This window comes from Meles meles, chromosome 13 (genome assembly GCF_922984935.1).
Source record: "Meles meles chromosome 13, mMelMel3.1 paternal haplotype, whole genome shotgun sequence".
NCBI lineage: Eukaryota > Metazoa > Chordata > Mammalia > Carnivora > Mustelidae > Meles > Meles meles.
Window position 1 is genome coordinate 106,048 of NC_060078.1, and position 27,777 is coordinate 133,824.

A 27,777-nucleotide genomic window follows, 5' to 3' on the forward strand; every position below is an offset into this window, starting at 1 on the left:
GGTGGCGGTTGGGGTCGGCGGAGCCCAGGTCTCGGGGCGGGGCGCCGGGAGGGAGGGGGGCGGGGCGGCTGCCGGTTGGCTTGGGAGCTGGGGGCAGCCCGGGGGCCTGGCCAGGGGAAACAGGGCCCAGGGCCCGGGCCCAGGGCTGGGACCCAGGGCCTCGGAAGCTGATGCCCGCCGAAGGAGCCCGAGCCCCGGGAGGAGGCCCGCTCCTCCCTCGGGCTTCCTGCCCCATACCACCCCCCCCCCCGCCCCCCCGCCCTCCTCCTCCTCCTCCCTCCTCCCACAGCCCGGACCCCTGGCCCCTCCCCGCGTGCACAGCCGAGGTCCTCACCCCGGTCCTCACCCCTTCCCCTGCGTCCGGCCCCTGAGCCCCCTCCAATATTGCCCCGCCCTGCCAGCAGCCCCCGCAGTCCCGGCGGAGGCGCGGGTGGGCCTTGTGGCGTGGAGGTGGAAAGGCTGCGTTGTGGCCGCCTGCCCGTGCAGCGGGCCGCCCTTTCGGGGCCAGGGGCCCGCGGTGCTGGGGCTGCGGTGGCCAGGGGTCCGGGGGCCAGGGGCTGAGGCGTTCAGGGAGTGTTTGGAGGCAGCCGCCTTGGGCAGGGCTCCCGGCGGTGGCGGCCAAGGGCCAGGGAAGGAGGCCGAAGGGGGAAAGAAAAGAAGAAGGCCCAAGAAGAAAAAAGCCTACAGCACCCGGTATTCCCAGGCGGTCTCCCATCCAAGTACTAACCAGGCCCGACCCTGCTTAGCTTCCGAGATCAGACGAGATCGGGCGCGTTCAGGGTGGTATGGCCGTAGACGCCTGCCGCTGCAGCTGGGCGCCCTAAGAGCCTGCTGACCGCTCTCCTGGCCTCGGTGCGCGCCGCGGCACCCCCCTCCGCCTACCCGGGGCCTGGAGCCTGCCTCCCAGCCCACCCCCGACCCCCGACCCCCGACCCCCACCCCCACGCGGCCCAGGGTTCCAGAAGCCGGCGGCACCCCGGCGTCACCAACGTACGGGCACCCTCCCATCCCGGGACTCCCCAGCCCCCGGCGCCGCCGGGGCTCCCAGGTGGCGTGGGGGGTGCGTCGGGGCGCTTGCGCCGAGTGCTCGGCGCCCCCCAGCGCCCGCCCGCCGCCCTAGGCCTGGCGCAGCCGGCCACCTGGCCTTCCGTCCTCTTCTCTGCTGTGCTCTCCTCCGCTCGGCTCTGCTCCCCTCGGCTCCGCTCCGCTCCACCCAACCTCGCTCCCAGCCGGCCCGAGGACAAGGGCGACGCCACACACCAGCCCAGACGAAGCCGCCCCGACCCGAGCGCCTTCCTCCGCCAGGCTTCCCCTCTCCACTCCACCCACCCCCACCAGGCTCTGACCCAGAGACTCGAGGGGCAGGCTCACCTACACAGATACACGGACACCCAGGCAAACACAGGGACAGACTCAGACGGAGGGACCTCTGGACAGACGGGAAGAACGCAGAGCCGGAGAGACAGACCCTCCATACCCCCAACAACTCCCCCCCTCCCCCCCCCCCCAGACACGGTGACCCTGACCGGGATGCGGACAGAGACACGGGTGCACGCAACACTGACACACTCTACACACACACAGAGGCACCCACACCAACCCGGACAAGACACCACACGCCCAGGAGGCTGCGGTGGCCCGGCACCTGTCCCCGGCGGGAGGGTCGTGGTGCTGGGGCGGGGCTTTGGCCTAGGTGGTGGCGCCCTGGAGCTGGCGGAGGAGCCCGGGGAGCCCGAGGACTTGCAGCCCAGGTGTCAGGCGTCCCGTTCCGCTGCCATTCCTGCCCAACACCCCGTCAGGCCTGGGGGCCTGCGAGGGTTTCTTTCTCTGGTCTGGTCCTTTGGGGTGGGGGGTGGGGGGTAGGGTGCCCGGGGACCTCTCTTGGCCCGGTGTGGGGCGCCGCCGGTCTTGCTGAGCGAGAGAGTCTCGCTGCGGCCTTCGCTGCGCCCTTGAGACGGAGCGTGGAGCCGGGTGCCCACGGCGCCGCGGGAAGCCCAGGGCGGTCGGCCTTCTGGCGTCCGGGGCACCTGAGCCCGGGGGCGCTGCCCCAGGGGCAAAGGGGAGGTTGTCGGTGAGAAGGAAGGGAATGCCCTTCTGGGCGGAGTGGAGCCCAGGTCCCGAGGAGAGAAGTGGTGGTGGCGGGGGTGGCGGTTGGGGTCGGCGGAGCCCAGGTCTCGGGGCGGGGCGCCGGGAGGGAGGGGGGCGGGGCGGCTGCCGGTTGGCTTGGGAGCTGGGGGCAGCCCGGGGGCCTGGCCAGGGGAAACAGGGCCCAGGGCCCGGGCCCAGGGCTGGGACCCAGGGCCTCGGAAGCTGATGCCCGCCGAAGGAGCCCGAGCCCGGGGAGGAGGCCCGCTCCTCCCTCGGGCTTCCTGCCCCATACCACCCCCCCCCCCCCGCCCCCCCGCCCTCCTCCTCCTCCTCCCTCCTCCCACAGCCCGGCCCCCTGGCCCCTCCCCGCGTGCACAGCCGAGGTCCTCACCCCGGTCCTCACCCCTTCCCCTGCGTCCGGCCCCTGAGCCCCCTCCAATATTGCCCCGCCCTGCCAGCAGCCCCCGCAGTCCCGGCGGAGGCGCGGGTGGGCCTTGTGGCGTGGAGGTGGAAAGGCTGCGTTGTGGCCGCCTGCCCGTGCAGCGGGCCGCCCTTTCGGGGCCAGGGGCCCGCGGTGCTGGGGCTGCGGTGGCCAGGGGTCCGGGGGCCAGGGGCTGAGGCGTTCAGGGAGTGTTTGGAGGCAGCCGCCTTGGGCAGGGCGCCCGGCGGTGGCGGCCAAGGGCCAGGGAAGGAGGCCGAAGGGGGAAAGAAAAGAAGAAGGCCCAAGAAGAAAAAAGCCTACAGCACCCGGTATTCCCAGGCGGTCTCCCATCCAAGTACTAACCAGGCCCGACCCTGCTTAGCTTCCGAGATCAGACGAGATCGGGCGCGTTCAGGGTGGTATGGCCGTAGACGCCTGCCGCTGCAGCTGGGCGCCCTAAGAGCCTGCTGAGCGCTTTCCTGGCCTCGGTGCGCGCCGCGGCACCCCCCTCCGCCTACCCGGGGCCTGGAGCCTGCCTCCCAGCCCACCCCCGACCCCCGACCCCCGACCCCCACCCCCACGCGGCCCAGGGTTCCAGAAGCCGGCGGCACCCCGGCGTCACCAACGTACGGGCACCCTCCCATCCCGGGACTCCCCAGCCCCCGGCGCCGCCGGGGCTCCCAGGTGGCGTGGGGGGTGCGTCGGGGCGCTTGCGCCGAGTGCTCGGCGCCCCCCAGCGCCCGCCCGCCGCCCTAGGCCTGGCGCAGCCGGCCACCTGGCCTTCCGTCCTCTTCTCTGCTGTGCTCTCCTCCGCTCGGCTCTGCTCCCCTCGGCTCCGCTCCGCTCCACCCAACCTCGCTCCCAGCCGGCCCGAGGACAAGGGCGACGCCACACACCAGCCCAGACGAAGCCGCCCCGACCCGAGCGCCTTCCTCCGCCAGGCTTCCCCTCTCCACTCCACCCACCCCCACCAGGCTCTGACCCAGAGACTCGAGGGGCAGGCTCACCTACACAGATACACGGACACCCAGGCAAACACAGGGACAGACTCAGACGGAGGGACCTCTGGACAGACGGGAAGAACGCAGAGCCGGAGAGACAGACCCTCCATCCCCCCAACAACTCCCCCCCTCCCCCCCCCCCAGACACGGTGACCCTGACCGGGATGCGGACAGAGACACGGGTGCACGCAGCACTGACACACTCTACACACACACAGAGGCACCCACACCAACCCGGACAAGACACCACACGCCCAGGAGGCTGCGGTGGCCCGGCACCTGTCCCCGGCGGGAGGGTCGTGGTGCTGGGGCGGGGCTTTGGCCTAGGTGGTGGCGCCCTGGAGCTGGCGGAGGAGCCCGGGGAGCCCGAGGACTTGCAGCCCAGGTGTCAGGCGTCCCGTTCCGCTGCCATTCCTGCCCAACACCCCGTCAGGCCTGGGGGCCTGCGAGGGTTTCTTTCTCTGGTCTGGTCCTTTGGGGTGGGGGGTGGGGGGTAGGGTGCCCGGGGACCTCTCTTGGCCCGGTGTGGGGCGCCGCCGGTCTTGCTGAGCGAGAGAGTCTCGCTGTGGCCTTCGCTGCGCCCTTGAGACGGAGCGTGGAGCCGGGTGCCCACGGCGCCGCGGGAAGCCCAGGGCGGTCGGCCTTCTGGCGTCCGGGGCACCTGAGCCCGGGCGCGCTGCCCCAGGGGCAAAGGGGAGGTTGTCGGTGAGAAGGAAGGGAATGCCCTTCTGGGCGGAGTGGAGCCCAGGTCCCGAGGAGAGAAGTGGTGGTGGCGGGGGTGGCGGTTGGGGTCGGCGGAGCCCAGGTCTCGGGGCGGGGCGCCGGGAGGGAGGGGGGCGGGGCGGCTGCCGGTTGGCTTGGGAGCTGGGGGCAGCCCGGGGGCCTGGCCAGGGGAAACAGGGCCCAGGGCCCGGGCCCAGGGCTGGGACCCAGGGCCTCGGAAGCTGATGCCCGCCGAAGGAGCCCGAGCCCGGGGAGGAGGCCCGCTCCTCCCTCGGGCTTCCTGCCCCATACCACCCCCCCCCCGCCCCCCCGCCCTCCTCCTCCTCCTCCCTCCTCCCACAGCCCGGCCCCCTGGCCCCTCCCCGCGTGCACAGCCGAGGTCCTCACCCCGGTCCTCACCCCTTCCCCTGCGTCCGGCCCCTGAGCCCCCTCCAATATTGCCCCGCCCTGCCAGCAGCCCCCGCAGTCCCGGCGGAGGCGCGGGTGGGCCTTGTGGCGTGGAGGTGGAAAGGCTGCGTTGTGGCCGCCTGCCCGTGCAGCGGGCCGCCCTTTCGGGGCCAGGGGCCCGCGGTGCTGGGGCTGCGGTGGCCAGGGGTCCGGGGGCCAGGGGCTGAGGCGTTCAGGGAGTGTTTGGAGGCAGCCGCCTTGGGCAGGGCGCCCGGCGGTGGCGGCCAAGGGCCAGGGAAGGAGGCCGAAGGGGGAAAGAAAAGAAGAAGGCCCAAGAAGAAAAAAGCCTACAGCACCCGGTATTCCCAGGCGGTCTCCCATCCAAGTACTAACCAGGCCCGACCCTGCTTAGCTTCCGAGATCAGACGAGATCGGGCGCGTTCAGGGTGGTATGGCCGTAGACGCCTGCCGCTGCAGCTGGGCGCCCTAAGAGCCTGCTGAGCGCTTTCCTGGCCTCGGTGCGCGCCGCGGCACCCCCCTCCGCCTACCCGGGGCCTGGAGCCTGCCTCCCAGCCCACCCCCGACCCCCGACCCCCGACCCCCACCCCCACGCGGCCCAGGGTTCCAGAAGCCGGCGGCACCCCGGCCTCACCAACGTACGGGCACCCTCCCATCCCGGGACTCCCCAGCCCCCGGCGCCGCCGGGGCTCCCAGGTGGCGTGGGGGGTGCGTCGGGGCGCTTGCGCCGAGTGCTCAGCGCCCCCCAGCGCCCGCCCGCCGCCCTAGGCCTGGCGCAGCCGGCCACCTGGCCTTCCGTCCTCTTCTCTGCTGTGCTCTCCTCCGCTCGGCTCTGCTCCCCTCGGCTCCGCTCCGCTCCACCCAACCTCGCTCCCAGCCGGCCCGAGGACAAGGGCGACGCCACACACCAGCCCAGACGAAGCCGCCCCGACCCGAGCGCCTTCCTCCGCCAGGCTTCCCCTCTCCACTCCACCCACCCCCACCAGGCTCTGACCCAGAGACTCGAGGGGCAGGCTCACCTACACAGATACACGGACACCCAGGCAAACACAGGGACAGACTCAGACGGAGGGACCTCTGGACAGACGGGAAGAACGCAGAGCCGGAGAGACAGACCCTCCATCCCCCCAACAACTCCCCCCCTCCCCCCCACCCCAGACACGGTGACCCTGACCGGGATGCGGACAGAGACACGGGTGCACGCAGCACTGACACACTCTACACACACACAGAGGCACCCACACCAACCCGGACAAGACACCACACGCCCAGGAGGCTGCGGTGGCCCGGCACCTGTCCCCGGCGGGAGGGTCGTGGTGCTGGGGCGGGGCTTTGGCCTAGGTGGTGGCGCCCTGGAGCTGGCGGAGGAGCCCGGGGAGCCCGAGGACTTGCAGCCCAGGTGTCAGGCGTCCCGTTCCGCTGCCATTCCTGCCCAACACCCCGTCAGGCCTGGGGGCCTGCGAGGGTTTCTTTCTCTGGTCTGGTCCTTTGGGGTGGGGGGTGGGGGGTAGGGTGCCCGGGGACCTCTCTTGGCCCGGTGTGGGGCGCCGCCGGTCTTGCTGAGCGAGAGAGTCTCGCTGTGGCCTTCGCTGCGCCCTTGAGACGGAGCGTGGAGCCGGGTGCCCACGGCGCCGCGGGAAGCCCAGGGCGGTCGGCCTTCTGGCGTCCGGGGCACCTGAGCCCGGGCGCGCTGCCCCAGGGGCAAAGGGGAGGTTGTCGGTGAGAAGGAAGGGAATGCCCTTCTGGGCGGAGTGGAGCCCAGGTCCCGAGGAGAGAAGTGGTGGTGGCGGGGGTGGCGGTTGGGGTCGGCGGAGCCCAGGTCTCGGGGCGGGGCGCCGGGAGGGAGGGGGGCGGGGCGGCTGCCGGTTGGCTTGGGAGCTGGGGGCAGCCCGGGGGCCTGGCCAGGGGAAACAGGGCCCAGGGCCCGGGCCCAGGGCTGGGACCCAGGGCCTCGGAAGCTGATGCCCGCCGAAGGAGCCCGAGCCCGGGGAGGAGGCCCGCTCCTCCCTCGGGCTTCCTGCCCCATACCACCCCCCCCCCCGCCCCCCCGCCCTCCTCCTCCTCCTCCCTCCTCCCACAGCCCGGCCCCCTGGCCCCTCCCCGCGTGCACAGCCGAGGTCCTCACCCCGGTCCTCACCCCTTCCCCTGCGTCCGGCCCCTGAGCCCCCTCCAATATTGCCCCGCCCTGCCAGCAGCCCCCGCAGTCCCGGCGGAGGCGCGGGTGGGCCTTGTGGCGTGGAGGTGGAAAGGCTGCGTTGTGGCCGCCTGCCCGTGCAGCGGGCCGCCCTTTCGGGGCCAGGGGCCCGCGGTGCTGGGGCTGCGGTGGCCAGGGGTCCGGGGGCCAGGGGCTGAGGCGTTCAGGGAGTGTTTGGAGGCAGCCGCCTTGGGCAGGGCGCCCGGCGGTGGCGGCCAAGGGCCAGGGAAGGAGGCCGAAGGGGGAAAGAAAAGAAGAAGGCCCAAGAAGAAAAAAGCCTACAGCACCCGGTATTCCCAGGCGGTCTCCCATCCAAGTACTAACCAGGCCCGACCCTGCTTAGCTTCCGAGATCAGACGAGATCGGGCGCGTTCAGGGTGGTATGGCCGTAGACGCCTGCCGCTGCAGCTGGGCGCCCTAAGAGCCTGCTGAGCGCTTTCCTGGCCTCGGTGCGCGCCGCGGCACCCCCCTCCGCCTACCCGGGGCCTGGAGCCTGCCTCCCAGCCCACCCCCGACCCCCGACCCCCGACCCCCACCCCCACGCGGCCCAGGGTTCCAGAAGCCGGCGGCACCCCGGCCTCACCAACGTACGGGCACCCTCCCATCCCGGGACTCCCCAGCCCCCGGCGCCGCCGGGGCTCCCAGGTGGCGTGGGGGGTGCGTCGGGGCGCTTGCGCCGAGTGCTCGGCGCCCCCCAGCGCCCGCCCGCCGCCCTAGGCCTGGCGCAGCCGGCCACCTGGCCTTCCGCCCTCTTCTCTGCTGTGCTCTCCTCCGCTCGGCTCTGCTCCCCTCGGCTCCGCTCCGCTCCACCCAACCTCGCTCCCAGCCGGCCCGAGGACAAGGGCGACGCCACACACCAGCCCAGACGAAGCCGCCCCGACCCGAGCGCCTTCCTCCGCCAGGCTTCCCCTCTCCACTCCACCCACCCCCACCAGGCTCTGACCCAGAGACTCGAGGGGCAGGCTCACCTACACAGATACACGGACACCCAGGCAAACACAGGGACAGACTCAGACGGAGGGACCTCTGGACAGACGGGAAGAACGCAGAGCCGGAGAGACAGACCCTCCATCCCCCCAACAACTCCCCCCCTCCCCCCCCCCCCCAGACACGGTGACCCTGACCGGGATGCGGACAGAGACACGGGTGCACGCAACACTGACACACTCTACACACACACAGAGGCACCCACACCAACCCGGACAAGACACCACACGCCCAGGAGGCTGCGGTGGCCCGGCACCTGTCCCCGGCGGGAGGGTCGTGGTGCTGGGGCGGGGCTTTGGCCTAGGTGGTGGCGCCCTGGAGCTGGCGGAGGAGCCCGGGGAGCCCGAGGACTTGCAGCCCAGGTGTCAGGCGTCCCGTTCCGCTGCCATTCCTGCCCAACACCCCGTCAGGCCTGGGGGCCTGCGAGGGTTTCTTTCTCTGGTCTGGTCCTTTGGGGTGGGGGGTGGGGGGTAGGGTGCCCGGGGACCTCTCTTGGCCCGGTGTGGGGCGCCGCCGGTCTTGCTGAGCGAGAGAGTCTCGCTGTGGCCTTCGCTGCGCCCTTGAGACGGAGCGTGGAGCCGGGTGCCCACGGCGCCGCGGGAAGCCCAGGGCGGTCGGCCTTCTGGCGTCCGGGGCACCTGAGCCCGGGCGCGCTGCCCCAGGGGCAAAGGGGAGGTTGTCGGTGAGAAGGAAGGGAATGCCCTTCTGGGCTGAGTGGAGCCCAGGTCCCGAGGAGAGAAGTGGTGGTGGCGGGGGTGGCGGTTGGGGTCGGCGGAGCCCAGGTCTCGGGGCGGGGCGCCGGGAGGGAGGGGGGCGGGGCGGCTGCCGGTTGGCTTGGGAGCTGGGGGCAGCCCGGGGGCCTGGCCAGGGGAAACAGGGCCCAGGGCCCGGGCCCAGGGCTGGGACCCAGGGCCTCGGAAGCTGATGCCCGCCGAAGGAGCCCGAGCCCGGGGAGGAGGCCCGCTCCTCCCTCGGGCTTCCTGCCCCATACCACTCCCCCCCCCCCCCCCCCCCCCCGCCACCTGCCCCCCCCGCCCCCCCGCCCTCCTCCTCCTCCTCCCTCCTCCCACAGCCCGGCCCCCTGGCCCCTCCCCGCGTGCACAGCCGAGGTCCTCACCCCGGTCCTCACCCCTTCCCCTGCGTCCGGCCCCTGAGCCCCCTCCAATATTGCCCCGCCCTGCCAGCAGCCCCCGCAGTCCCGGCGGAGGCGCGGGTGGGCCTTGTGGCGTGGAGGTGGAAAGGCTGCGTTGTGGCCGCCTGCCCGTGCAGCGGGCCGCCCTTTCGGGGCCAGGGGCCCGCGGTGCTGGGGCTGCGGTGGCCAGGGGTCCGGGGGCCAGGGGCTGAGGCGTTCAGGGAGTGTTTGGAGGCAGCCGCCTTGGGCAGGGCGCCCGGCGGTGGCGGCCAAGGGCCAGGGAAGGAGGCCGAAGGGGGAAAGAAAAGAAGAAGGCCCAAGAAGAAAAAAGCCTACAGCACCCGGTATTCCCAGGCGGTCTCCCATCCAAGTACTAACCAGGCCCGACCCTGCTTAGCTTCCGAGATCAGACGAGATCGGGCGCGTTCAGGGTGGTATGGCCGTAGACGCCTGCCGCTGCAGCTGGGCGCCCTAAGAGCCTGCTGAGCGCTTTCCTGGCCTCGGTGCGCGCCGCGGCACCCCCCTCCGCCTACCCGGGGCCTGGAGCCTGCCTCCCAGCCCACCCCCGACCCCCGACCCCCGACCCCCACCCCCACGCGGCCCAGGGTTCCAGAAGCCGGCGGCACCCCGGCGTCACCAACGTACGGGCACCCTCCCATCCCGGGACTCCCCAGCCCCCGGCGCCGCCGGGGCTCCCAGGTGGCGTGGGGGGTGCGTCGGGGCGCTTGCGCCGAGTGCTCAGCGCCCCCCAGCGCCCGCCCGCCGCCCTAGGCCTGGCGCAGCCGGCCACCTGGCCTTCCGTCCTCTTCTCTGCTGTGCTCTCCTCCGCTCGGCTCTGCTCCCCTCGGCTCCGCTCCGCTCCACCCAACCTCGCTCCCAGCCGGCCCGAGGACAAGGGCGACGCCACACACCAGCCCAGACGAAGCCGCCCCGACCCGAGCGCCTTCCTCCGCCAGGCTTCCCCTCTCCACTCCACCCACCCCCACCAGGCTCTGACCCAGAGACTCGAGGGGCAGGCTCACCTACACAGATACACGGACACCCAGGCAAACACAGGGACAGACTCAGACGGAGGGACCTCTGGACAGACGGGAAGAACGCAGAGCCGGAGAGACAGACCCTCCATCCCCCCAACAACTCCCCCCCTCCCCCCCCCCAGACACGGTGACCCTGACCGGGATGCGGACAGAGACACGGGTGCACGCAGCACTGACACACTCTACACACACACAGAGGCACCCACACCAACCCGGACAAGACACCACACGCCCAGGAGGCTGCGGTGGCCCGGCACCTGTCCCCGGCGGGAGGGTCGTGGTGCTGGGGCGGGGCTTTGGCCTAGGTGGTGGCGCCCTGGAGCTGGCGGAGGAGCCCGGGGAGCCCGAGGACTTGCAGCCCAGGTGTCAGGCGTCCCGTTCCGCTGCCATTCCTGCCCAACACCCCGTCAGGCCTGGGGGCCTGCGAGGGTTTCTTTCTCTGGTCTGGTCCTTTGGGGTGGGGGGTGGGGGGTAGGGTGCCCGGGGACCTCTCTTGGCCCGGTGTGGGGCGCCGCCGGTCTTGCTGAGCGAGAGAGTCTCGCTGTGGCCTTCGCTGCGCCCTTGAGACGGAGCGTGGAGCCGGGTGCCCACGGCGCCGCGGGAAGCCCAGGGCGGTCGGCCTTCTGGCGTCCGGGGCACCTGAGCCCGGGCGCGCTGCCCCAGGGGCAAAGGGGAGGTTGTCGGTGAGAAGGAAGGGAATGCCCTTCTGGGCGGAGTGGAGCCCAGGTCCCGAGGAGAGAAGTGGTGGTGGCGGGGGTGGCGGTTGGGGTCGGCGGAGCCCAGGTCTCGGGGCGGGGCGCCGGGAGGGAGGGGGGCGGGGCGGCTGCCGGTTGGCTTGGGAGCTGGGGGCAGCCCGGGGGCCTGGCCAGGGGAAACAGGGCCCAGGGCCCGGGCCCAGGGCTGGGACCCAGGGCCTCGGAAGCTGATGCCCGCCGAAGGAGCCCGAGCCCGGGGAGGAGGCCCGCTCCTCCCTCGGGCTTCCTGCCCCATACCACCCCCCCCCCCCGCCCCCCCCGCCCTCCTCCTCCTCCTCCCTCCTCCCACAGCCCGGCCCCCTGGCCCCTCCCCGCGTGCACAGCCGAGGTCCTCACCCCGGTCCTCACCCCTTCCCCTGCGTCCGGCCCCTGAGCCCCCTCCAATATTGCCCCGCCCTGCCAGCAGCCCCCGCAGTCCCGGCGGAGGCGCGGGTGGGCCTTGTGGCGTGGAGGTGGAAAGGCTGCGTTGTGGCCGCCTGCCCGTGCAGCGGGCCGCCCTTTCGGGGCCAGGGGCCCGCGGTGCTGGGGCTGCGGTGGCCAGGGGTCCGGGGGCCAGGGGCTGAGGCGTTCAGGGAGTGTTTGGAGGCAGCCGCCTTGGGCAGGGCGCCCGGCGGTGGCGGCCAAGGGCCAGGGAAGGAGGCCGAAGGGGGAAAGAAAAGAAGAAGGCCCAAGAAGAAAAAAGCCTACAGCACCCGGTATTCCCAGGCGGTCTCCCATCCAAGTACTAACCAGGCCCGACCCTGCTTAGCTTCCGAGATCAGACGAGATCGGGCGCGTTCAGGGTGGTATGGCCGTAGACGCCTGCCGCTGCAGCTGGGCGCCCTAAGAGCCTGCTGAGCGCTTTCCTGGCCTCGGTGCGCGCCGCGGCACCCCCCTCCGCCTACCCGGGGCCTGGAGCCTGCCTCCCAGCCCACCCCCGACCCCCGACCCCCGACCCCCACCCCCACGCGGCCCAGGGTTCCAGAAGCCGGCGGCACCCCGGCGTCACCAACGTACGGGCACCCTCCCATCCCGGGACTCCCCAGCCCCCGGCGCCGCCGGGGCTCCCAGGTGGCGTGGGGGGTGCGTCGGGGCGCTTGCGCCGAGTGCTCAGCGCCCCCCAGCGCCCGCCCGCCGCCCTAGGCCTGGCGCAGCCGGCCACCTGGCCTTCCGTCCTCTTCTCTGCTGTGCTCTCCTCCGCTCGGCTCTGCTCCCCTCGGCTCCGCTCCGCTCCACCCAACCTCGCTCCCAGCCGGCCCGAGGACAAGGGCGACGCCACACACCAGCCCAGACGAAGCCGCCCCGACCCGAGCGCCTTCCTCCGCCAGGCTTCCCCTCTCCACTCCACCCACCCCCACCAGGCTCTGACCCAGAGACTCGAGGGGCAGGCTCACCTACACAGATACACGGACACCCAGGCAAACACAGGGACAGACTCAGACGGAGGGACCTCTGGACAGACGGGAAGAACGCAGAGCCGGAGAGACAGACCCTCCATCCCCCCAACAACTCCCCCCCTCCCCCCCCCCCAGACACGGTGACCCTGACCGGGATGCGGACAGAGACACGGGTGCACGCAGCACTGACACACTCTACACACACACAGAGGCACCCACACCAACCCGGACAAGACACCACACGCCCAGGAGGCTGCGGTGGCCCGGCACCTGTCCCCGGCGGGAGGGTCGTGGTGCTGGGGCGGGGCTTTGGCCTAGGTGGTGGCGCCCTGGAGCTGGCGGAGGAGCCCGGGGAGCCCGAGGACTTGCAGCCCAGGTGTCAGGCGTCCCGTTCCGCTGCCATTCCTGCCCAACACCCCGTCAGGCCTGGGGGCCTGCGAGGGTTTCTTTCTCTGGTCTGGTCCTTTGGGGTGGGGGGTGGGGGGTAGGGTGCCCGGGGACCTCTCTTGGCCCGGTGTGGGGCGCCGCCGGTCTTGCTGAGCGAGAGAGTCTCGCTGTGGCCTTCGCTGCGCCCTTGAGACGGAGCGTGGAGCCGGGTGCCCACGGCGCCGCGGGAAGCCCAGGGCGGTCGGCCTTCTGGCGTCCGGGGCACCTGAGCCCGGGCGCGCTGCCCCAGGGGCAAAGGGGAGGTTGTCGGTGAGAAGGAAGGGAATGCCCTTCTGGGCGGAGTGGAGCCCAGGTCCCGAGGAGAGAAGTGGTGGTGGCGGGGGTGGCGGTTGGGGTCGGCGGAGCCCAGGTCTCGGGGCGGGGCGCCGGGAGGGAGGGGGGCGGGGCGGCTGCCGGTTGGCTTGGGAGCTGGGGGCAGCCCGGGGGCCTGGCCAGGGGAAACAGGGCCCAGGGCCCGGGCCCAGGGCTGGGACCCAGGGCCTCGGAAGCTGATGCCCGCCGAAGGAGCCCGAGCCCGGGGAGGAGGCCCGCTCCTCCCTCGGGCTTCCTGCCCCATACCACCCCCCCCCCGCCCCCCCGCCCTCCTCCTCCTCCTCCCTCCTCCCACAGCCCGGCCCCCTGGCCCCTCCCCGCGTGCACAGCCGAGGTCCTCACCCCGGTCCTCACCCCTTCCCCTGCGTCCGGCCCCTGAGCCCCCTCCAATATTGCCCCGCCCTGCCAGCAGCCCCCGCAGTCCCGGCGGAGGCGCGGGTGGGCCTTGTGGCGTGGAGGTGGAAAGGCTGCGTTGTGGCCGCCTGCCCGTGCAGCGGGCCGCCCTTTCGGGGCCAGGGGCCCGCGGTGCTGGGGCTGCGGTGGCCAGGGGTCCGGGGGCCAGGGGCTGAGGCGTTCAGGGAGTGTTTGGAGGCAGCCGCCTTGGGCAGGGCGCCCGGCGGTGGCGGCCAAGGGCCAGGGAAGGAGGCCGAAGGGGGAAAGAAAAGAAGAAGGCCCAAGAAGAAAAAAGCCTACAGCACCCGGTATTCCCAGGCGGTCTCCCATCCAAGTACTAACCAGGCCCGACCCTGCTTAGCTTCCGAGATCAGACGAGATCGGGCGCGTTCAGGGTGGTATGGCCGTAGACGCCTGCCGCTGCAGCTGGGCGCCCTAAGAGCCTGCTGAGCGCTTTCCTGGCCTCGGTGCGCGCCGCGGCACCCCCCTCCGCCTACCCGGGGCCTGGAGCCTGCCTCCCAGCCCACCCCCGACCCCCGACCCCCGACCCCCACCCCCACGCGGCCCAGGGTTCCAGAAGCCGGCGGCACCCCGGCGTCACCAACGTACGGGCACCCTCCCATCCCGGGACTCCCCAGCCCCCGGCGCCGCCGGGGCTCCCAGGTGGCGTGGGGGGTGCGTCGGGGCGCTTGCGCCGAGTGCTCAGCGCCCCCCAGCGCCCGCCCGCCGCCCTAGGCCTGGCGCAGCCGGCCACCTGGCCTTCCGCCCTCTTCTCTGCTGTGCTCTCCTCCGCTCGGCTCTGCTCCCCTCGGCTCCGCTCCGCTCCACCCAACCTCGCTCCCAGCCGGCCCGAGGACAAGGGCGACGCCACACACCAGCCCAGACGAAGCCGCCCCGACCCGAGCGCCTTCCTCCGCCAGGCTTCCCCTCTCCACTCCACCCACCCCCACCAGGCTCTGACCCAGAGACTCGAGGGGCAGGCTCACCTACACAGATACACGGACACCCAGGCAAACACAGGGACAGACTCAGACGGAGGGACCTCTGGACAGACGGGAAGAACGCAGAGCCGGAGAGACAGACCCTCCATCCCCCCAACAACTCCCCCCCTCCCCCCCCCCCCCAGACACGGTGACCCTGACCGGGATGCGGACAGAGACACGGGTGCACGCAACACTGACACACTCTACACACACACAGAGGCACCCACACCAACCCGGACAAGACACCACACGCCCAGGAGGCTGCGGTGGCCCGGCACCTGTCCCCGGCGGGAGGGTCGTGGTGCTGGGGCGGGGCTTTGGCCTAGGTGGTGGCGCCCTGGAGCTGGCGGAGGAGCCCGGGGAGCCCGAGGACTTGCAGCCCAGGTGTCAGGCGTCCCGTTCCGCTGCCATTCCTGCCCAACACCCCGTCAGGCCTGGGGGCCTGCGAGGGTTTCTTTCTCTGGTCTGGTCCTTTGGGGTGGGGGGTGGGGGGGTAGGGTGCCCGGGGACCTCTCTTGGCCCGGTGTGGGGCGCCGCCGGTCTTGCTGAGCGAGAGAGTCTCGCTGTGGCCTTCCCTGCGCCCTTGAGACGGAGCGTGGAGCCGGGTGCCCACGGCGCCGCGGGAAGCCCAGGGCGGTCGGCCTTCTGGCGTCCGGGGCACCTGAGCCCGGGCGCGCTGCCCCAGGGGCAAAGGGGAGGTTGTCGGTGAGAAGGAAGGGAATGCCCTTCTGGGCGGAGTGGAGCCCAGGTCCCGAGGAGAGAAGTGGTGGTGGCGGGGGTGGCGGTTGGGGTCGGCGGAGCCCAGGTCTCGGGGCGGGGCGCCGGGAGGGAGGGGGGCGGGGCGGCTGCCGGTTGGCTTGGGAGCTGGGGGCAGCCCGGGGGCCTGGCCAGGGGAAACAGGGCCCAGGGCCCGGGCCCAGGGCTGGGACCCAGGGCCTCGGAAGCTGATGCCCGCCGAAGGAGCCCGAGCCCGGGGAGGAGGCCCGCTCCTCCCTCGGGCTTCCTGCCCCATACCACCCCCCCCCCCCCGCCCCCCCGCCCTCCTCCTCCTCCTCCCTCCTCCCACAGCCCGGCCCCCTGGCCCCTCCCCGCGTGCACAGCCGAGGTCCTCACCCCGGTCCTCACCCCTTCCCCTGCGTCCGGCCCCTGAGCCCCCTCCAATATTGCCCCGCCCTGCCAGCAGCCCCCGCAGTCCCGGCGGAGGCGCGGGTGGGCCTTGTGGCGTGGAGGTGGAAAGGCTGCGTTGTGGCCGCCTGCCCGTGCAGCGGGCCGCCCTTTCGGGGCCAGGGGCCCGCGGTGCTGGGGCTGCGGTGGCCAGGGGTCCGGGGGCCAGGGGCTGAGGCGTTCAGGGAGTGTTTGGAGGCAGCCGCCTTGGGCAGGGCGCCCGGCGGTGGCGGCCAAGGGCCAGGGAAGGAGGCCGAAGGGGGAAAGAAAAGAAGAAGGCCCAAGAAGAAAAAAGCCTACAGCACCCGGTATTCCCAGGCGGTCTCCCATCCAAGTACTAACCAGGCCCGACCCTGCTTAGCTTCCGAGATCAGACGAGATCGGGCGCGTTCAGGGTGGTATGGCCGTAGACGCCGGCCGCTGCAGCTGGGCGCCCTAAGAGCCTGCTGAGCGCTTTCCTGGCCTCGGTGCGCGCCGCGGCACCCCCCTCCGCCTACCCGGGGCCTGGAGCCTGCCTCCCAGCCCACCCCCGACCCCCGACCCCCGACCCCCACCCCCACGCGGCCCAGGGTTCCAGAAGCCGGCGGCACCCCGGCGTCACCAACGTACGGGCACCCTCCCATCCCGGGACTCCCCAGCCCCCGGCGCCGCCGGGGCTCCCAGGTGGCGTGGGGGGTGCGTCGGGGCGCTTGCGCCGAGTGCTCAGCGCCCCCCAGCGCCCGCCCGCCGCCCTAGGCCTGGCGCAGCCGGCCACCTGGCCTTCCGTCCTCTTCTCTGCTGTGCTCTCCTCCGCTCGGCTCTGCTCCCCTCGGCTCCGCTCCGCTCCACCCAACCTCGCTCCCAGCCGGCCCGAGGACAAGGGCGACGCCACACACCAGCCCAGACGAAGCCGCCCCGACCCGAGCGCCTTCCTCCGCCAGGCTTCCCCTCTCCACTCCACCCACCCCCACCAGGCTCTGACCCAGAGACTCGAGGGGCAGGCTCACCTACACAGATACACGGACACCCAGGCAAACACAGGGACAGACTCAGACGGAGGGACCTCTGGACAGACGGGAAGAACGCAGAGCCGGAGAGACAGACCCTCCATCCCCCCAACAACTCCCCCCCTCCCCCCCCCCCCAGACACGGTGACCCTGACCGGGATGCGGACAGAGACACGGGTGCACGCAGCACTGACACACTCTACACACACACAGAGGCACCCACACCAACCCGGACAAGACACCACACGCCCAGGAGGCTGCGGTGGCCCGGCACCTGTCCCCGGCGGGAGGGTCGTGGTGCTGGGGCGGGGCTTTGGCCTAGGTGGTGGCGCCCTGGAGCTGGCGGAGGAGCCCGGGGAGCCCGAGGACTTGCAGCCCAGGTGTCAGGCGTCCCGTTCCGCTGCCATTCCTGCCCAACACCCCGTCAGGCCTGGGGGCCTGCGAGGGTTTCTTTCTCTGGTCTGGTCCTTTGGGGTGGGGGGTGGGGGGGTAGGGTGCCCGGGGACCTCTCTTGGCCCGGTGTGGGGCGCCGCCGGTCTTGCTGAGCGAGAGAGTCTCGCTGTGGCCTTCCCTGCGCCCTTGAGACGGAGCGTGGAGCCGGGTGCCCACGGCGCCGCGGGAAGCCCAGGGCGGTCGGCCTTCTGGCGTCCGGGGCACCTGAGCCCGGGCGCGCTGCCCCAGGGGCAAAGGGGAGGTTGTCGGTGAGAAGGAAGGGAATGCCCTTCTGGGCGGAGTGGAGCCCAGGTCCCGAGGAGAGAAGTGGTGGTGGCGGGGGTGGCGGTTGGGGTCGGCGGAGCCCAGGTCTCGGGGCGGGGCGCCGGGAGGGAGGGGGGCGGGGCGGCTGCCGGTTGGCTTGGGAGCTGGGGGCAGCCCGGGGGCCTGGCCAGGGGAAACAGGGCCCAGGGCCCGGGCCCAGGGCTGGGACCCAGGGCCTCGGAAGCTGATGCCCGCCGAAGGAGCCCGAGCCCGGGGAGGAGGCCCGCTCCTCCCTCGGGCTTCCTGCCCCATACCACCCCCCCCCCCGCCCCCCCGCCCTCCTCCTCCTCCTCCCTCCTCCCACAGCCCGGCCCCCTGGCCCCTCCCCGCGTGCACAGCCGAGGTCCTCACCCCGGTCCTCACCCCTTCCCCTGCGTCCGGCCCCTGAGCCCCCTCCAATATTGCCCCGCCCTGCCAGCAGCCCCCGCAGTCCCGGCGGAGGCGCGGGTGGGCCTTGTGGCGTGGAGGTGGAAAGGCTGCGTTGTGGCCGCCTGCCCGTGCAGCGGGCCGCCCTTTCGGGGCCAGGGGCCCGCGGTGCTGGGGCTGCGGTGGCCAGGGGTCCGGGGGCCAGGGGCTGAGGCGTTCAGGGAGTGTTTGGAGGCAGCCGCCTTGGGCAGGGCGCCCGGCGGTGGCGGCCAAGGGCCAGGGAAGGAGGCCGAAGGGGGAAAGAAAAGAAGAAGGCCCAAGAAGAAAAAAGCCTACAGCACCCGGTATTCCCAGGCGGTCTCCCATCCAAGTACTAACCAGGCCCGACCCTGCTTAGCTTCCGAGATCAGACGAGATCGGGCGCGTTCAGGGTGGTATGGCCGTAGACGCCTGCCGCTGCAGCTGGGCGCCCTAAGAGCCTGCTGAGCGCTTTCCTGGCCTCGGTGCGCGCCGCGGCACCCCCCTCCGCCTACCCGGGGCCTGGAGCCTGCCTCCCAGCCCACCCCCGACCCCCGACCCCCGACCCCCACCCCCACGCGGCCCAGGGTTCCAGAAGCCGGCGGCACCCCGGCGTCACCAACGTACGGGCACCCTCCCATCCCGGGACTCCCCAGCCCCCGGCGCCGCCGGGGCTCCCAGGTGGCGTGGGGGGTGCGTCGGGGCGCTTGCGCCGAGTGCTCGGCGCCCCCCAGCGCCCGCCCGCCGCCCTAGGCCTGGCGCAGCCGGCCACCTGGCCTTCCGTCCTCTTCTTTGCTGTGCTCTCCTCCGCTCGGCTCTGCTCCCCTCGGCTCCGCTCCGCTCCACCCAACCTCGCTCCCAGCCGGCCCGAGGACAAGGGCGACGCCACACACCAGCCCAGACGAAGCCGCCCCGACCCGAGCGCCTTCCTCTGCCAGGCTTCCCCTCTCCACTCCACCCACCCCCACCAGGCTCTGACCCAGAGACTCGAGGGGCAGGCTCACCTACACAGATACACGGACACCCAGGCAAACACAGGGACAGACTCAGACGGAGGGACCTCTGGACAGACGGGAAGAACGCAGAGCCGGAGAGACAGACCCTCCATCCCCCCAACAACTCCCCCCCTCCCCCCCCCCCCAGACACGGTGACCCTGACCGGGATGCGGACAGAGACACGGGTGCACGCAGCACTGACACACTCTACACACACACAGAGGCACCCACACCAACCCGGACAAGACACCACACGCCCAGGAGGCTGCGGTGGCCCGGCACCTGTCCCCGGCGGGAGGGTCGTGGTGCTGGGGCGGGGCTTTGGCCTAGGTGGTGGCGCCCTGGAGCTGGCGGAGGAGCCCGGGGAGCCCGAGGACTTGCAGCCCAGGTGTCAGGCGTCCCGTTCCGCTGCCATTCCTGCCCAACACCCCGTCAGGCCTGGGGGCCTGCGAGGGTTTCTTTCTCTGGTCTGGTCCTTTGGGGTGGGGGGTGGGGGGTAGGGTGCCCGGGGACCTCTCTTGGCCCGGTGTGGGGCGCCGCCGGTCTTGCTGAGCGAGAGAGTCTCGCTGTGGCCTTCGCTGCGCCCTTGAGACGGAGCGTGGAGCCGGGTGCCCACGGCGCCGCGGGAAGCCCAGGGCGGTCGGCCTTCTGGCGTCCGGGGCACCTGAGCCCGGGCGCGCTGCCCCAGGGGCAAAGGGGAGGTTGTCGGTGAGAAGGAAGGGAATGCCCTTCTGGGCGGAGTGGAGCCCAGGTCCCGAGGAGAGAAGTGGTGGTGGCGGGGGTGGCGGTTGGGGTCGGCGGAGCCCAGGTCTCGGGGCGGGGCGCCGGGAGGGAGGGGGGCGGGGCGGCTGCCGGTTGGCTTGGGAGCTGGGGGCAGCCCGGGGGCCTGGCCAGGGGAAACAGGGCCCAGGGCCCGGGCCCAGGGCTGGGACCCAGGGCCTCGGAAGCTGATGCCCGCCGAAGGAGCCCGAGCCCGGGGAGGAGGCCCGCTCCTCCCTCGGGCTTCCTGCCCCATACCACCCCCCCCCCCCGCCCCCCCGCCCTCCTCCTCCTCCTCCCTCCTCCCACAGCCCGGACCCCTGGCCCCTCCCCGCGTGCACAGCCGAGGTCCTCACCCCGGTCCTCACCCCTTCCCCTGCGTCCGGCCCCTGAGCCCCCTCCAATATTGCCCCGCCCTGCCAGCAGCCCCCGCAGTCCCGGCGGAGGCGCGGGTGGGCCTTGTGGCGTGGAGGTGGAAAGGCTGCGTTGTGGCCGCCTGCCCGTGCAGCGGGCCGCCCTTTCGGGGCCAGGGGCCCGCGGTGCTGGGGCTGCGGTGGCCAGGGGTCCGGGGGCCAGGGGCTGAGGCGTTCAGGGAGTGTTTGGAGGCAGCCGCCTTGGGCAGGGCTCCCGGCGGTGGCGGCCAAGGGCCAGGGAAGGAGGCCGAAGGGGGAAAGAAAAGAAGAAGGCCCAAGAAGAAAAAAGCCTACAGCACCCGGTATTCCCAGGCGGTCTCCCATCCAAGTACTAACCAGGCCCGACCCTGCTTAGCTTCCGAGATCAGACGAGATCGGGCGCGTTCAGGGTGGTATGGCCGTAGACGCCTGCCGCTGCAGCTGGGCGCCCTAAGAGCCTGCTGACCGCTCTCCTGGCCTCGGTGCGCGCCGCGGCACCCCCCTCCGCCTACCCGGGGCCTGGAGCCTGCCTCCCAGCCCACCCCCGACCCCCGACCCCCGACCCCCACCCCCACGCGGCCCAGGGTTCCAGAAGCCGGCGGCACCCCGGCGTCACCAACGTACGGGCACCCTCCCATCCCGGGACTCCCCAGCCCCCGGCGCCGCCGGGGCTCCCAGGTGGCGTGGGGGGTGCGTCGGGGCGCTTGCGCCGAGTGCTCAGCGCCCCCCAGCGCCCGCCCGCCGCCCTAGGCCTGGCGCAGCCGGCCACCTGGCCTTCCGTCCTCTTCTCTGCTGTGCTCTCCTCCGCTCGGCTCTGCTCCCCTCGGCTCCGCTCCGCTCCACCCAACCTCGCTCCCAGCCGGCCCGAGGACAAGGGCGACGCCACACACCAGCCCAGACGAAGCCGCCCCGACCCGAGCGCCTTCCTCCGCCAGGCTTCCCCTCTCCACTCCACCCACCCCCACCAGGCTCTGACCCAGAGACTCGAGGGGCAGGCTCACCTACACAGATACACGGACACCCAGGCAAACACAGGGACAGACTCAGACGGAGGGACCTCTGGACAGACGGGAAGAACGCAGAGCCGGAGAGACAGACCCTCCATACCCCCAACAACTCCCCCCCTCCCCCCCCCCCCAGACACGGTGACCCTGACCGGGATGCGGACAGAGACACGGGTGCACGCAACACTGACACACTCTACACACACACAGAGGCACCCACACCAACCCGGACAAGACACCACACGCCCAGGAGGCTGCGGTGGCCCGGCACCTGTCCCCGGCGGGAGGGTCGTGGTGCTGGGGCGGGGCTTTGGCCTAGGTGGTGGCGCCCTGGAGCTGGCGGAGGAGCCCGGGGAGCCCGAGGACTTGCAGCCCAGGTGTCAGGCGTCCCGTTCCGCTGCCATTCCTGCCCAACACCCCGTCAGGCCTGGGGGCCTGCGAGGGTTTCTTTCTCTGGTCTGGTCCTTTGGGGTGGGGGGTGGGGGGTAGGGTGCCCGGGGACCTCTCTTGGCCCGGTGTGGGGCGCCGCCGGTCTTGCTGAGCGAGAGAGTCTCGCTGCGGCCTTCGCTGCGCCCTTGAGACGGAGCGTGGAGCCGGGTGCCCACGGCGCCGCGGGAAGCCCAGGGCGGTCGGCCTTCTGGCGTCCGGGGCACCTGAGCCCGGGCGCGCTGCCCCAGGGGCAAAGGGGAGGTTGTCGGTGAGAAGGAAGGGAATGCCCTTCTGGGCGGAGTGGAGCCCAGGTCCCGAGGAGAGAAGTGGTGGTGGCGGGGGTGGCGGTTGGGGTCGGCGGAGCCCAGGTCTCGGGGCGGGGCGCCGGGAGGGAGGGGGGCGGGGCGGCTGCCGGTTGGCTTGGGAGCTGGGGGCAGCCCGGGGGCCTGGCCAGGGGAAACAGGGCCCAGGGCCCGGGCCCAGGGTTGGGACCCAGGGCCTCGGAAGCTGATGCCCGCCGAAGGAGCCCGAGCCCGGGGAGGAGGCCCGCTCCTCCCTCGGGCTTCCTGCCCCATACCACCCCCCCCCCCCGCCCCCCCGCCCTCCTCCTCCTCCTCCCTCCTCCCACAGCCCGGCCCCCTGGCCCCTCCCCGCGTGCACAGCCGAGGTCCTCACCCCGGTCCTCACCCCTTCCCCTGCGTCCGGCCCCTGAGCCCCCTCCAATATTGCCCCGCCCTGCCAGCAGCCCCCGCAGTCCCGGCGGAGGCGCGGGTGGGCCTTGTGGCGTGGAGGTGGAAAGGCTGCGTTGTGGCCGCCTGCCCGTGCAGCGGGCCGCCCTTTCGGGGCCAGGGGCCCGCGGTGCTGGGGCTGCGGTGGCCAGGGGTCCGGGGGCCAGGGGCTGAGGCGTTCAGGGAGTGTTTGGAGGCAGCCGCCTTGGGCAGGGCGCCCGGCGGTGGCGGCCAAGGGCCAGGGAAGGAGGCCGAAGGGGGAAAGAAAAGAAGAAGGCCCAAGAAGAAAAAAGCCTACAGCACCCGGTATTCCCAGGCGGTCTCCCATCCAAGTACTAACCAGGCCCGACCCTGCTTAGCTTCCGAGATCAGACGAGATCGGGCGCGTTCAGGGTGGTATGGCCGTAGACGCCTGCCGCTGCAGCTGGGCGCCCTAAGAGCCTGCTGAGCGCTTTCCTGGCCTCGGTGCGCGCCGCGGCACCCCCCTCCGCCTACCCGGGGCCTGGAGCCTGCCTCCCAGCCCACCCCCGACCCCCGACCCCCGACCCCCACCCCCACGCGGCCCAGGGTTCCAGAAGCCGGCGGCACCCCGGCGTCACCAACGTACGGGCACCCTCCCATCCCGGGACTCCCCAGCCCCCGGCGCCGCCGGGGCTCCCAGGTGGCGTGGGGGGTGCGTCGGGGCGCTTGCGCCGAGTGCTCAGCGCCCCCCAGCGCCCGCCCGCCGCCCTAGGCCTGGCGCAGCCGGCCACCTGGCCTTCCGTCCTCTTCTCTGCTGTGCTCTCCTCCGCTCGGCTCTGCTCCCCTCGGCTCCGCTCCGCTCCACCCAACCTCGCTCCCAGCCGGCCCGAGGACAAGGGCGACGCCACACACCAGCCCAGACGAAGCCGCCCCGACCCGAGCGCCTTCCTCCGCCAGGCTTCCCCTCTCCACTCCACCCACCCCCACCAGGCTCTGACCCAGAGACTCGAGGGGCAGGCTCACCTACACAGATACACGGACACCCAGGCAAACACAGGGACAGACTCAGACGGAGGGACCTCTGGACAGACGGGAAGAACGCAGAGCCGGAGAGACAGACCCTCCATCCCCCCAACAACTCCCCCCCTCCCCCCCACCCCAGACACGGTGACCCTGACCGGGATGCGGACAGAGACACGGGTGCACGCAGCACTGACACACTCTACACACACACAGAGGCACCCACACCAACCCGGACAAGACACCACACGCCCAGGAGGCTGCGGTGGCCCGGCACCTGTCCCCGGCGGGAGGGTCGTGGTGCTGGGGCGGGGCTTTGGCCTAGGTGGTGGCGCCCTGGAGCTGGCGGAGGAGCCCGGGGAGCCCGAGGACTTGCAGCCCAGGTGTCAGGCGTCCCGTTCCGCTGCCATTCCTGCCCAACACCCCGTCAGGCCTGGGGGCCTGCGAGGGTTTCTTTCTCTGGTCTGGTCCTTTGGGGTGGGGGGTGGGGGGTAGGGTGCCCGGGGACCTCTCTTGGCCCGGTGTGGGGCGCCGCCGGTCTTGCTGAGCGAGAGAGTCTCGCTGTGGCCTTCGCTGCGCCCTTGAGACGGAGCGTGGAGCCGGGTGCCCACGGCGCCGCGGGAAGCCCAGGGCGGTCGGCCTTCTGGCGTCCGGGGCACCTGAGCCCGGGCGCGCTGCCCCAGGGGCAAAGGGGAGGTTGTCGGTGAGAAGGAAGGGAATGCCCTTCTGGGCGGAGTGGAGCCCAGGTCCCGAGGAGAGAAGTGGTGGTGGCGGGGGTGGCGGTTGGGGTCGGCGGAGCCCAGGTCTCGGGGCGGGGCGCCGGGAGGGAGGGGGGCGGGGCGGCTGCCGGTTGGCTTGGGAGCTGGGGGCAGCCCGGGGGCCTGGCCAGGGGAAACAGGGCCCAGGGCCCGGGCCCAGGGCTGGGACCCAGGGCCTCGGAAGCTGATGCCCGCCGAAGGAGCCCGAGCCCGGGGAGGAGGCCCGCTCCTCCCTCGGGCTTCCTGCCCCATACCACCCCCCCCCCCGCCCCCCCGCCCTCCTCCTCCTCCTCCCTCCTCCCACAGCCCGGACCCCTGGCCCCTCCCCGCGTGCACAGCCGAGGTCCTCACCCCGGTCCTCACCCCTTCCCCTGCGTCCGGCCCCTGAGCCCCCTCCAATATTGCCCCGCCCTGCCAGCAGCCCCCGCAGTCCCGGCGGAGGCGCGGGTGGGCCTTGTGGCGTGGAGGTGGAAAGGCTGCGTTGTGGCCGCCTGCCCGTGCAGCGGGCCGCCCTTTCGGGGCCAGGGGCCCGCGGTGCTGGGGCTGCGGTGGCCAGGGGTCCGGGGGCCAGGGGCTGAGGCGTTCAGGGAGTGTTTGGAGGCAGCCGCCTTGGGCAGGGCGCCCGGCGGTGGCGGCCAAGGGCCAGGGAAGGAGGCCGAAGGGGGAAAGAAAAGAAGAAGGCCCAAGAAGAAAAAAGCCTACAGCACCCGGTATTCCCAGGCGGTCTCCCATCCAAGTACTAACCAGGCCCGACCCTGCTTAGCTTCCGAGATCAGACGAGATCGGGCGCGTTCAGGGTGGTATGGCCGTAGACGCCTGCCGCTGCAGCTGGGCGCCCTAAGAGCCTGCTGAGCGCTTTCCTGGCCTCGGTGCGCGCCGCGGCACCCCCCTCCGCCTACCCGGGGCCTGGAGCCTGCCTCCCAGCCCACCCCCGACCCCCGACCCCCGACCCCCACCCCCACGCGGCCCAGGGTTCCAGAAGCCGGCGGCACCCCGGCCTCACCAACGTACGGGCACCCTCCCATCCCGGGACTCCCCAGCCCCCGGCGCCGCCGGGGCTCCCAGGTGGCGTGGGGGGTGCGTCGGGGCGCTTGCGCCGAGTGCTCAGCGCCCCCCAGCGCCCGCCCGCCGCCCTAGGCCTGGCGCAGCCGGCCACCTGGCCTTCCGTCCTCTTCTCTGCTGTGCTCTCCTCCGCTCGGCTCTGCTCCCCTCGGCTCCGCTCCGCTCCACCCAACCTCGCTCCCAGCCGGCCCGAGGACAAGGGCGACGCCACACACCAGCCCAGACGAAGCCGCCCCGACCCGAGCGCCTTCCTCCGCCAGGCTTCCCCTCTCCACTCCACCCACCCCCACCAGGCTCTGACCCAGAGACTCGAGGGGCAGGCTCACCTACACAGATACACGGACACCCAGGCAAACACAGGGACAGACTCAGACGGAGGGACCTCTGGACAGACGGGAAGAACGCAGAGCCGGAGAGACAGACCCTCCATCCCCCCAACAACTCCCCCCCTCCCCCCCCCCCCCAGACACGGTGACCCTGACCGGGATGCGGACAGAGACACGGGTGCACGCAGCACTGACACACTCTACACACACACAGAGGCACCCACACCAACCCGGACAAGACACCACACGCCCAGGAGGCTGCGGTGGCCCGGCACCTGTCCCCGGCGGGAGGGTCGTGGTGCTGGGGCGGGGCTTTGGCCTAGGTGGTGGCGCCCTGGAGCTGGCGGAGGAGCCCGGGGAGCCCGAGGACTTGCAGCCCAGGTGTCAGGCGTCCCGTTCCGCTGCCATTCCTGCCCAACACCCCGTCAGGCCTGGGGGCCTGCGAGGGTTTCTTTCTCTGGTCTGGTCCTTTGGGGTGGGGGGTGGGGGGTAGGGTGCCCGGGGACCTCTCTTGGCCCGGTGTGGGGCGCCGCCGGTCTTGCTGAGCGAGAGAGTCTCGCTGTGGCCTTCGCTGCGCCCTTGAGACGGAGCGTGGAGCCGGGTGCCCACGGCGCCGCGGGAAGCCCAGGGCGGTCGGCCTTCTGGCGTCCGGGGCACCTGAGCCCGGGCGCGCTGCCCCAGGGGCAAAGGGGAGGTTGTCGGTGAGAAGGAAGGGAATGCCCTTCTGGGCGGAGTGGAGCCCAGGTCCCGAGGAGAGAAGTGGTGGTGGCGGGGGTGGCGGTTGGGGTCGGCGGAGCCCAGGTCTCGGGGCGGGGCGCCGGGAGGGAGGGGGGCGGGGCGGCTGCCGGTTGGCTTGGGAGCTGGGGGCAGCCCGGGGGCCTGGCCAGGGGAAACAGGGCCCAGGGCCCGGGCCCAGGGCTGGGACCCAGGGCCTCGGAAGCTGATGCCCGCCGAAGGAGCCCGAGCCCGGGGAGGAGGCCCGCTCCTCCCTCGGGCTTCCTGCCCCATACCACCCCCCCCCCCGCCCCCCCGCCCTCCTCCTCCTCCTCCCTCCTCCCACAGCCCGGCCCCCTGGCCCCTCCCCGCGTGCACAGCCGAGGTCCTCACCCCGGTCCTCACCCCTTCCCCTGCGTCCGGCCCCTGAGCCCCCTCCAATATTGCCCCGCCCTGCCAGCAGCCCCCGCAGTCCCGGCGGAGGCGCGGGTGGGCCTTGTGGCGTGGAGGTGGAAAGGCTGCGTTGTGGCCGCCTGCCCGTGCAGCGGGCCGCCCTTTCGGGGCCAGGGGCCCGCGGTGCTGGGGCTGCGGTGGCCAGGGGTCCGGGGGCCAGGGGCTGAGGCGTTCAGGGAGTGTTTGGAGGCAGCCGCCTTGGGCAGGGCGCCCGGCGGTGGCGGCCAAGGGCCAGGGAAGGAGGCCGAAGGGGGAAAGAAAAGAAGAAGGCCCAAGAAGAAAAAAGCCTACAGCACCCGGTATTCCCAGGCGGTCTCCCATCCAAGTACTAACCAGGCCCGACCCTGCTTAGCTTCCGAGATCAGACGAGATCGGGCGCGTTCAGGGTGGTATGGCCGTAGACGCCTGCCGCTGCAGCTGGGCGCCCTAAGAGCCTGCTGAGCGCTTTCCTGGCCTCGGTGCGCGCCGCGGCACCCCCCTCCGCCTACCCGGGGCCTGGAGCCTGCCTCCCAGCCCACCCCCGACCCCCGACCCCCGACCCCCACCCCCACGCGGCCCAGGGTTCCAGAAGCCGGCGGCACCCCGGCCTCACCAACGTACGGGCACCCTCCCATCCCGGGACTCCCCAGCCCCCGGCGCCGCCGGGGCTCCCAGGTGGCGTGGGGGGTGCGTCGGGGCGCTTGCGCCGAGTGCTCAGCGCCCCCCAGCGCCCGCCCGCCGCCCTAGGCCTGGCGCAGCCGGCCACCTGGCCTTCCGTCCTCTTCTCTGCTGTGCTCTCCTCCGCTCGGCTCTGCTCCCCTCGGCTCCGCTCCGCTCCACCCAACCTCGCTCCCAGCCGGCCCGAGGACAAGGGCGACGCCACACACCAGCCCAGACGAAGCCGCCCCGACCCGAGCGCCTTCCTCCGCCAGGCTTCCCCTCTCCACTCCACCCACCCCCACCAGGCTCTGACCCAGAGACTCGAGGGGCAGGCTCACCTACACAGATACACGGACACCCAGGCAAACACAGGGACAGACTCAGACGGAGGGACCTCTGGACAGACGGGAAGAACGCAGAGCCGGAGAGACAGACCCTCCATCCCCCCAACAACTCCCCCCCTCCCCCCCCCCCAGACACGGTGACCCTGACCGGGATGCGGACAGAGACACGGGTGCACGCAGCACTGACACACTCTACACACACACAGAGGCACCCACACCAACCCGGACAAGACACCACACGCCCAGGAGGCTGCGGTGGCCCGGCACCTGTCCCCGGCGGGAGGGTCGTGGTGCTGGGGCGGGGCTTTGGCCTAGGTGGTGGCGCCCTGGAGCTGGCGGAGGAGCCCGGGGAGCCCGAGGACTTGCAGCCCAGGTGTCAGGCGTCCCGTTCCGCTGCCATTCCTGCCCAACACCCCGTCAGGCCTGGGGGCCTGCGAGGGTTTCTTTCTCTGGTCTGGTCCTTTGGGGTGGGGGGTGGGGGGTAGGGTGCCCGGGGACCTCTCTTGGCCCGGTGTGGGGCGCCGCCGGTCTTGCTGAGCGAGAGAGTCTCGCTGTGGCCTTCGCTGCGCCCTTGAGACGGAGCGTGGAGCCGGGTGCCCACGGCGCCGCGGGAAGCCCAGGGCGGTCGGCCTTCTGGCGTCCGGGGCA

At 72.7% G+C, this 27,777-nt stretch overlaps 13 non-coding genes across 13 annotated transcripts; all 13 read right to left on the reverse strand.

Moving 5' to 3' along the window:
- Positions 1–678: 678 nt before the first annotated feature.
- On the reverse strand, positions 679–797 carry LOC123955929. The gene has a single exon (XR_006821467.1). It is a non-coding gene; the product is annotated as a 5S ribosomal RNA (ribosomal RNA).
- A 2,026-nt stretch (positions 798–2,823) lies between these two features.
- On the reverse strand, positions 2,824–2,942 carry LOC123955930. Its single transcript, XR_006821468.1, has one exon. It is a non-coding gene; the product is annotated as a 5S ribosomal RNA (ribosomal RNA).
- A 2,022-nt stretch (positions 2,943–4,964) lies between these two features.
- LOC123955931 lies at positions 4,965–5,083 on the reverse strand. Its single transcript, XR_006821469.1, has one exon. It is a non-coding gene; the product is annotated as a 5S ribosomal RNA (ribosomal RNA).
- Positions 5,084–7,107: 2,024 nt separating this feature from the next.
- LOC123955932 lies at positions 7,108–7,226 on the reverse strand. The gene has a single exon (XR_006821470.1). It is a non-coding gene; the product is annotated as a 5S ribosomal RNA (ribosomal RNA).
- A 2,054-nt stretch (positions 7,227–9,280) lies between these two features.
- On the reverse strand, positions 9,281–9,399 carry LOC123955933. Its single transcript, XR_006821471.1, has one exon. It is a non-coding gene; the product is annotated as a 5S ribosomal RNA (ribosomal RNA).
- A 2,024-nt stretch (positions 9,400–11,423) lies between these two features.
- LOC123955759 lies at positions 11,424–11,542 on the reverse strand. The gene has a single exon (XR_006821330.1). It is a non-coding gene; the product is annotated as a 5S ribosomal RNA (ribosomal RNA).
- A 2,022-nt stretch (positions 11,543–13,564) lies between these two features.
- On the reverse strand, positions 13,565–13,683 carry LOC123955760. The gene has a single exon (XR_006821331.1). It is a non-coding gene; the product is annotated as a 5S ribosomal RNA (ribosomal RNA).
- Positions 13,684–15,711: 2,028 nt separating this feature from the next.
- Positions 15,712–15,830, reverse strand: LOC123955761. Its single transcript, XR_006821332.1, has one exon. It is a non-coding gene; the product is annotated as a 5S ribosomal RNA (ribosomal RNA).
- A 2,025-nt stretch (positions 15,831–17,855) lies between these two features.
- Positions 17,856–17,974, reverse strand: LOC123955762. Its single transcript, XR_006821333.1, has one exon. It is a non-coding gene; the product is annotated as a 5S ribosomal RNA (ribosomal RNA).
- Positions 17,975–19,999: 2,025 nt separating this feature from the next.
- On the reverse strand, positions 20,000–20,118 carry LOC123955764. The gene has a single exon (XR_006821334.1). It is a non-coding gene; the product is annotated as a 5S ribosomal RNA (ribosomal RNA).
- A 2,025-nt stretch (positions 20,119–22,143) lies between these two features.
- LOC123955766 lies at positions 22,144–22,262 on the reverse strand. Its single transcript, XR_006821336.1, has one exon. It is a non-coding gene; the product is annotated as a 5S ribosomal RNA (ribosomal RNA).
- Positions 22,263–24,286: 2,024 nt separating this feature from the next.
- On the reverse strand, positions 24,287–24,405 carry LOC123955767. Its single transcript, XR_006821337.1, has one exon. It is a non-coding gene; the product is annotated as a 5S ribosomal RNA (ribosomal RNA).
- A 2,025-nt stretch (positions 24,406–26,430) lies between these two features.
- On the reverse strand, positions 26,431–26,549 carry LOC123955768. Its single transcript, XR_006821338.1, has one exon. It is a non-coding gene; the product is annotated as a 5S ribosomal RNA (ribosomal RNA).
- Positions 26,550–27,777: the final 1,228 nt, after the last annotated feature.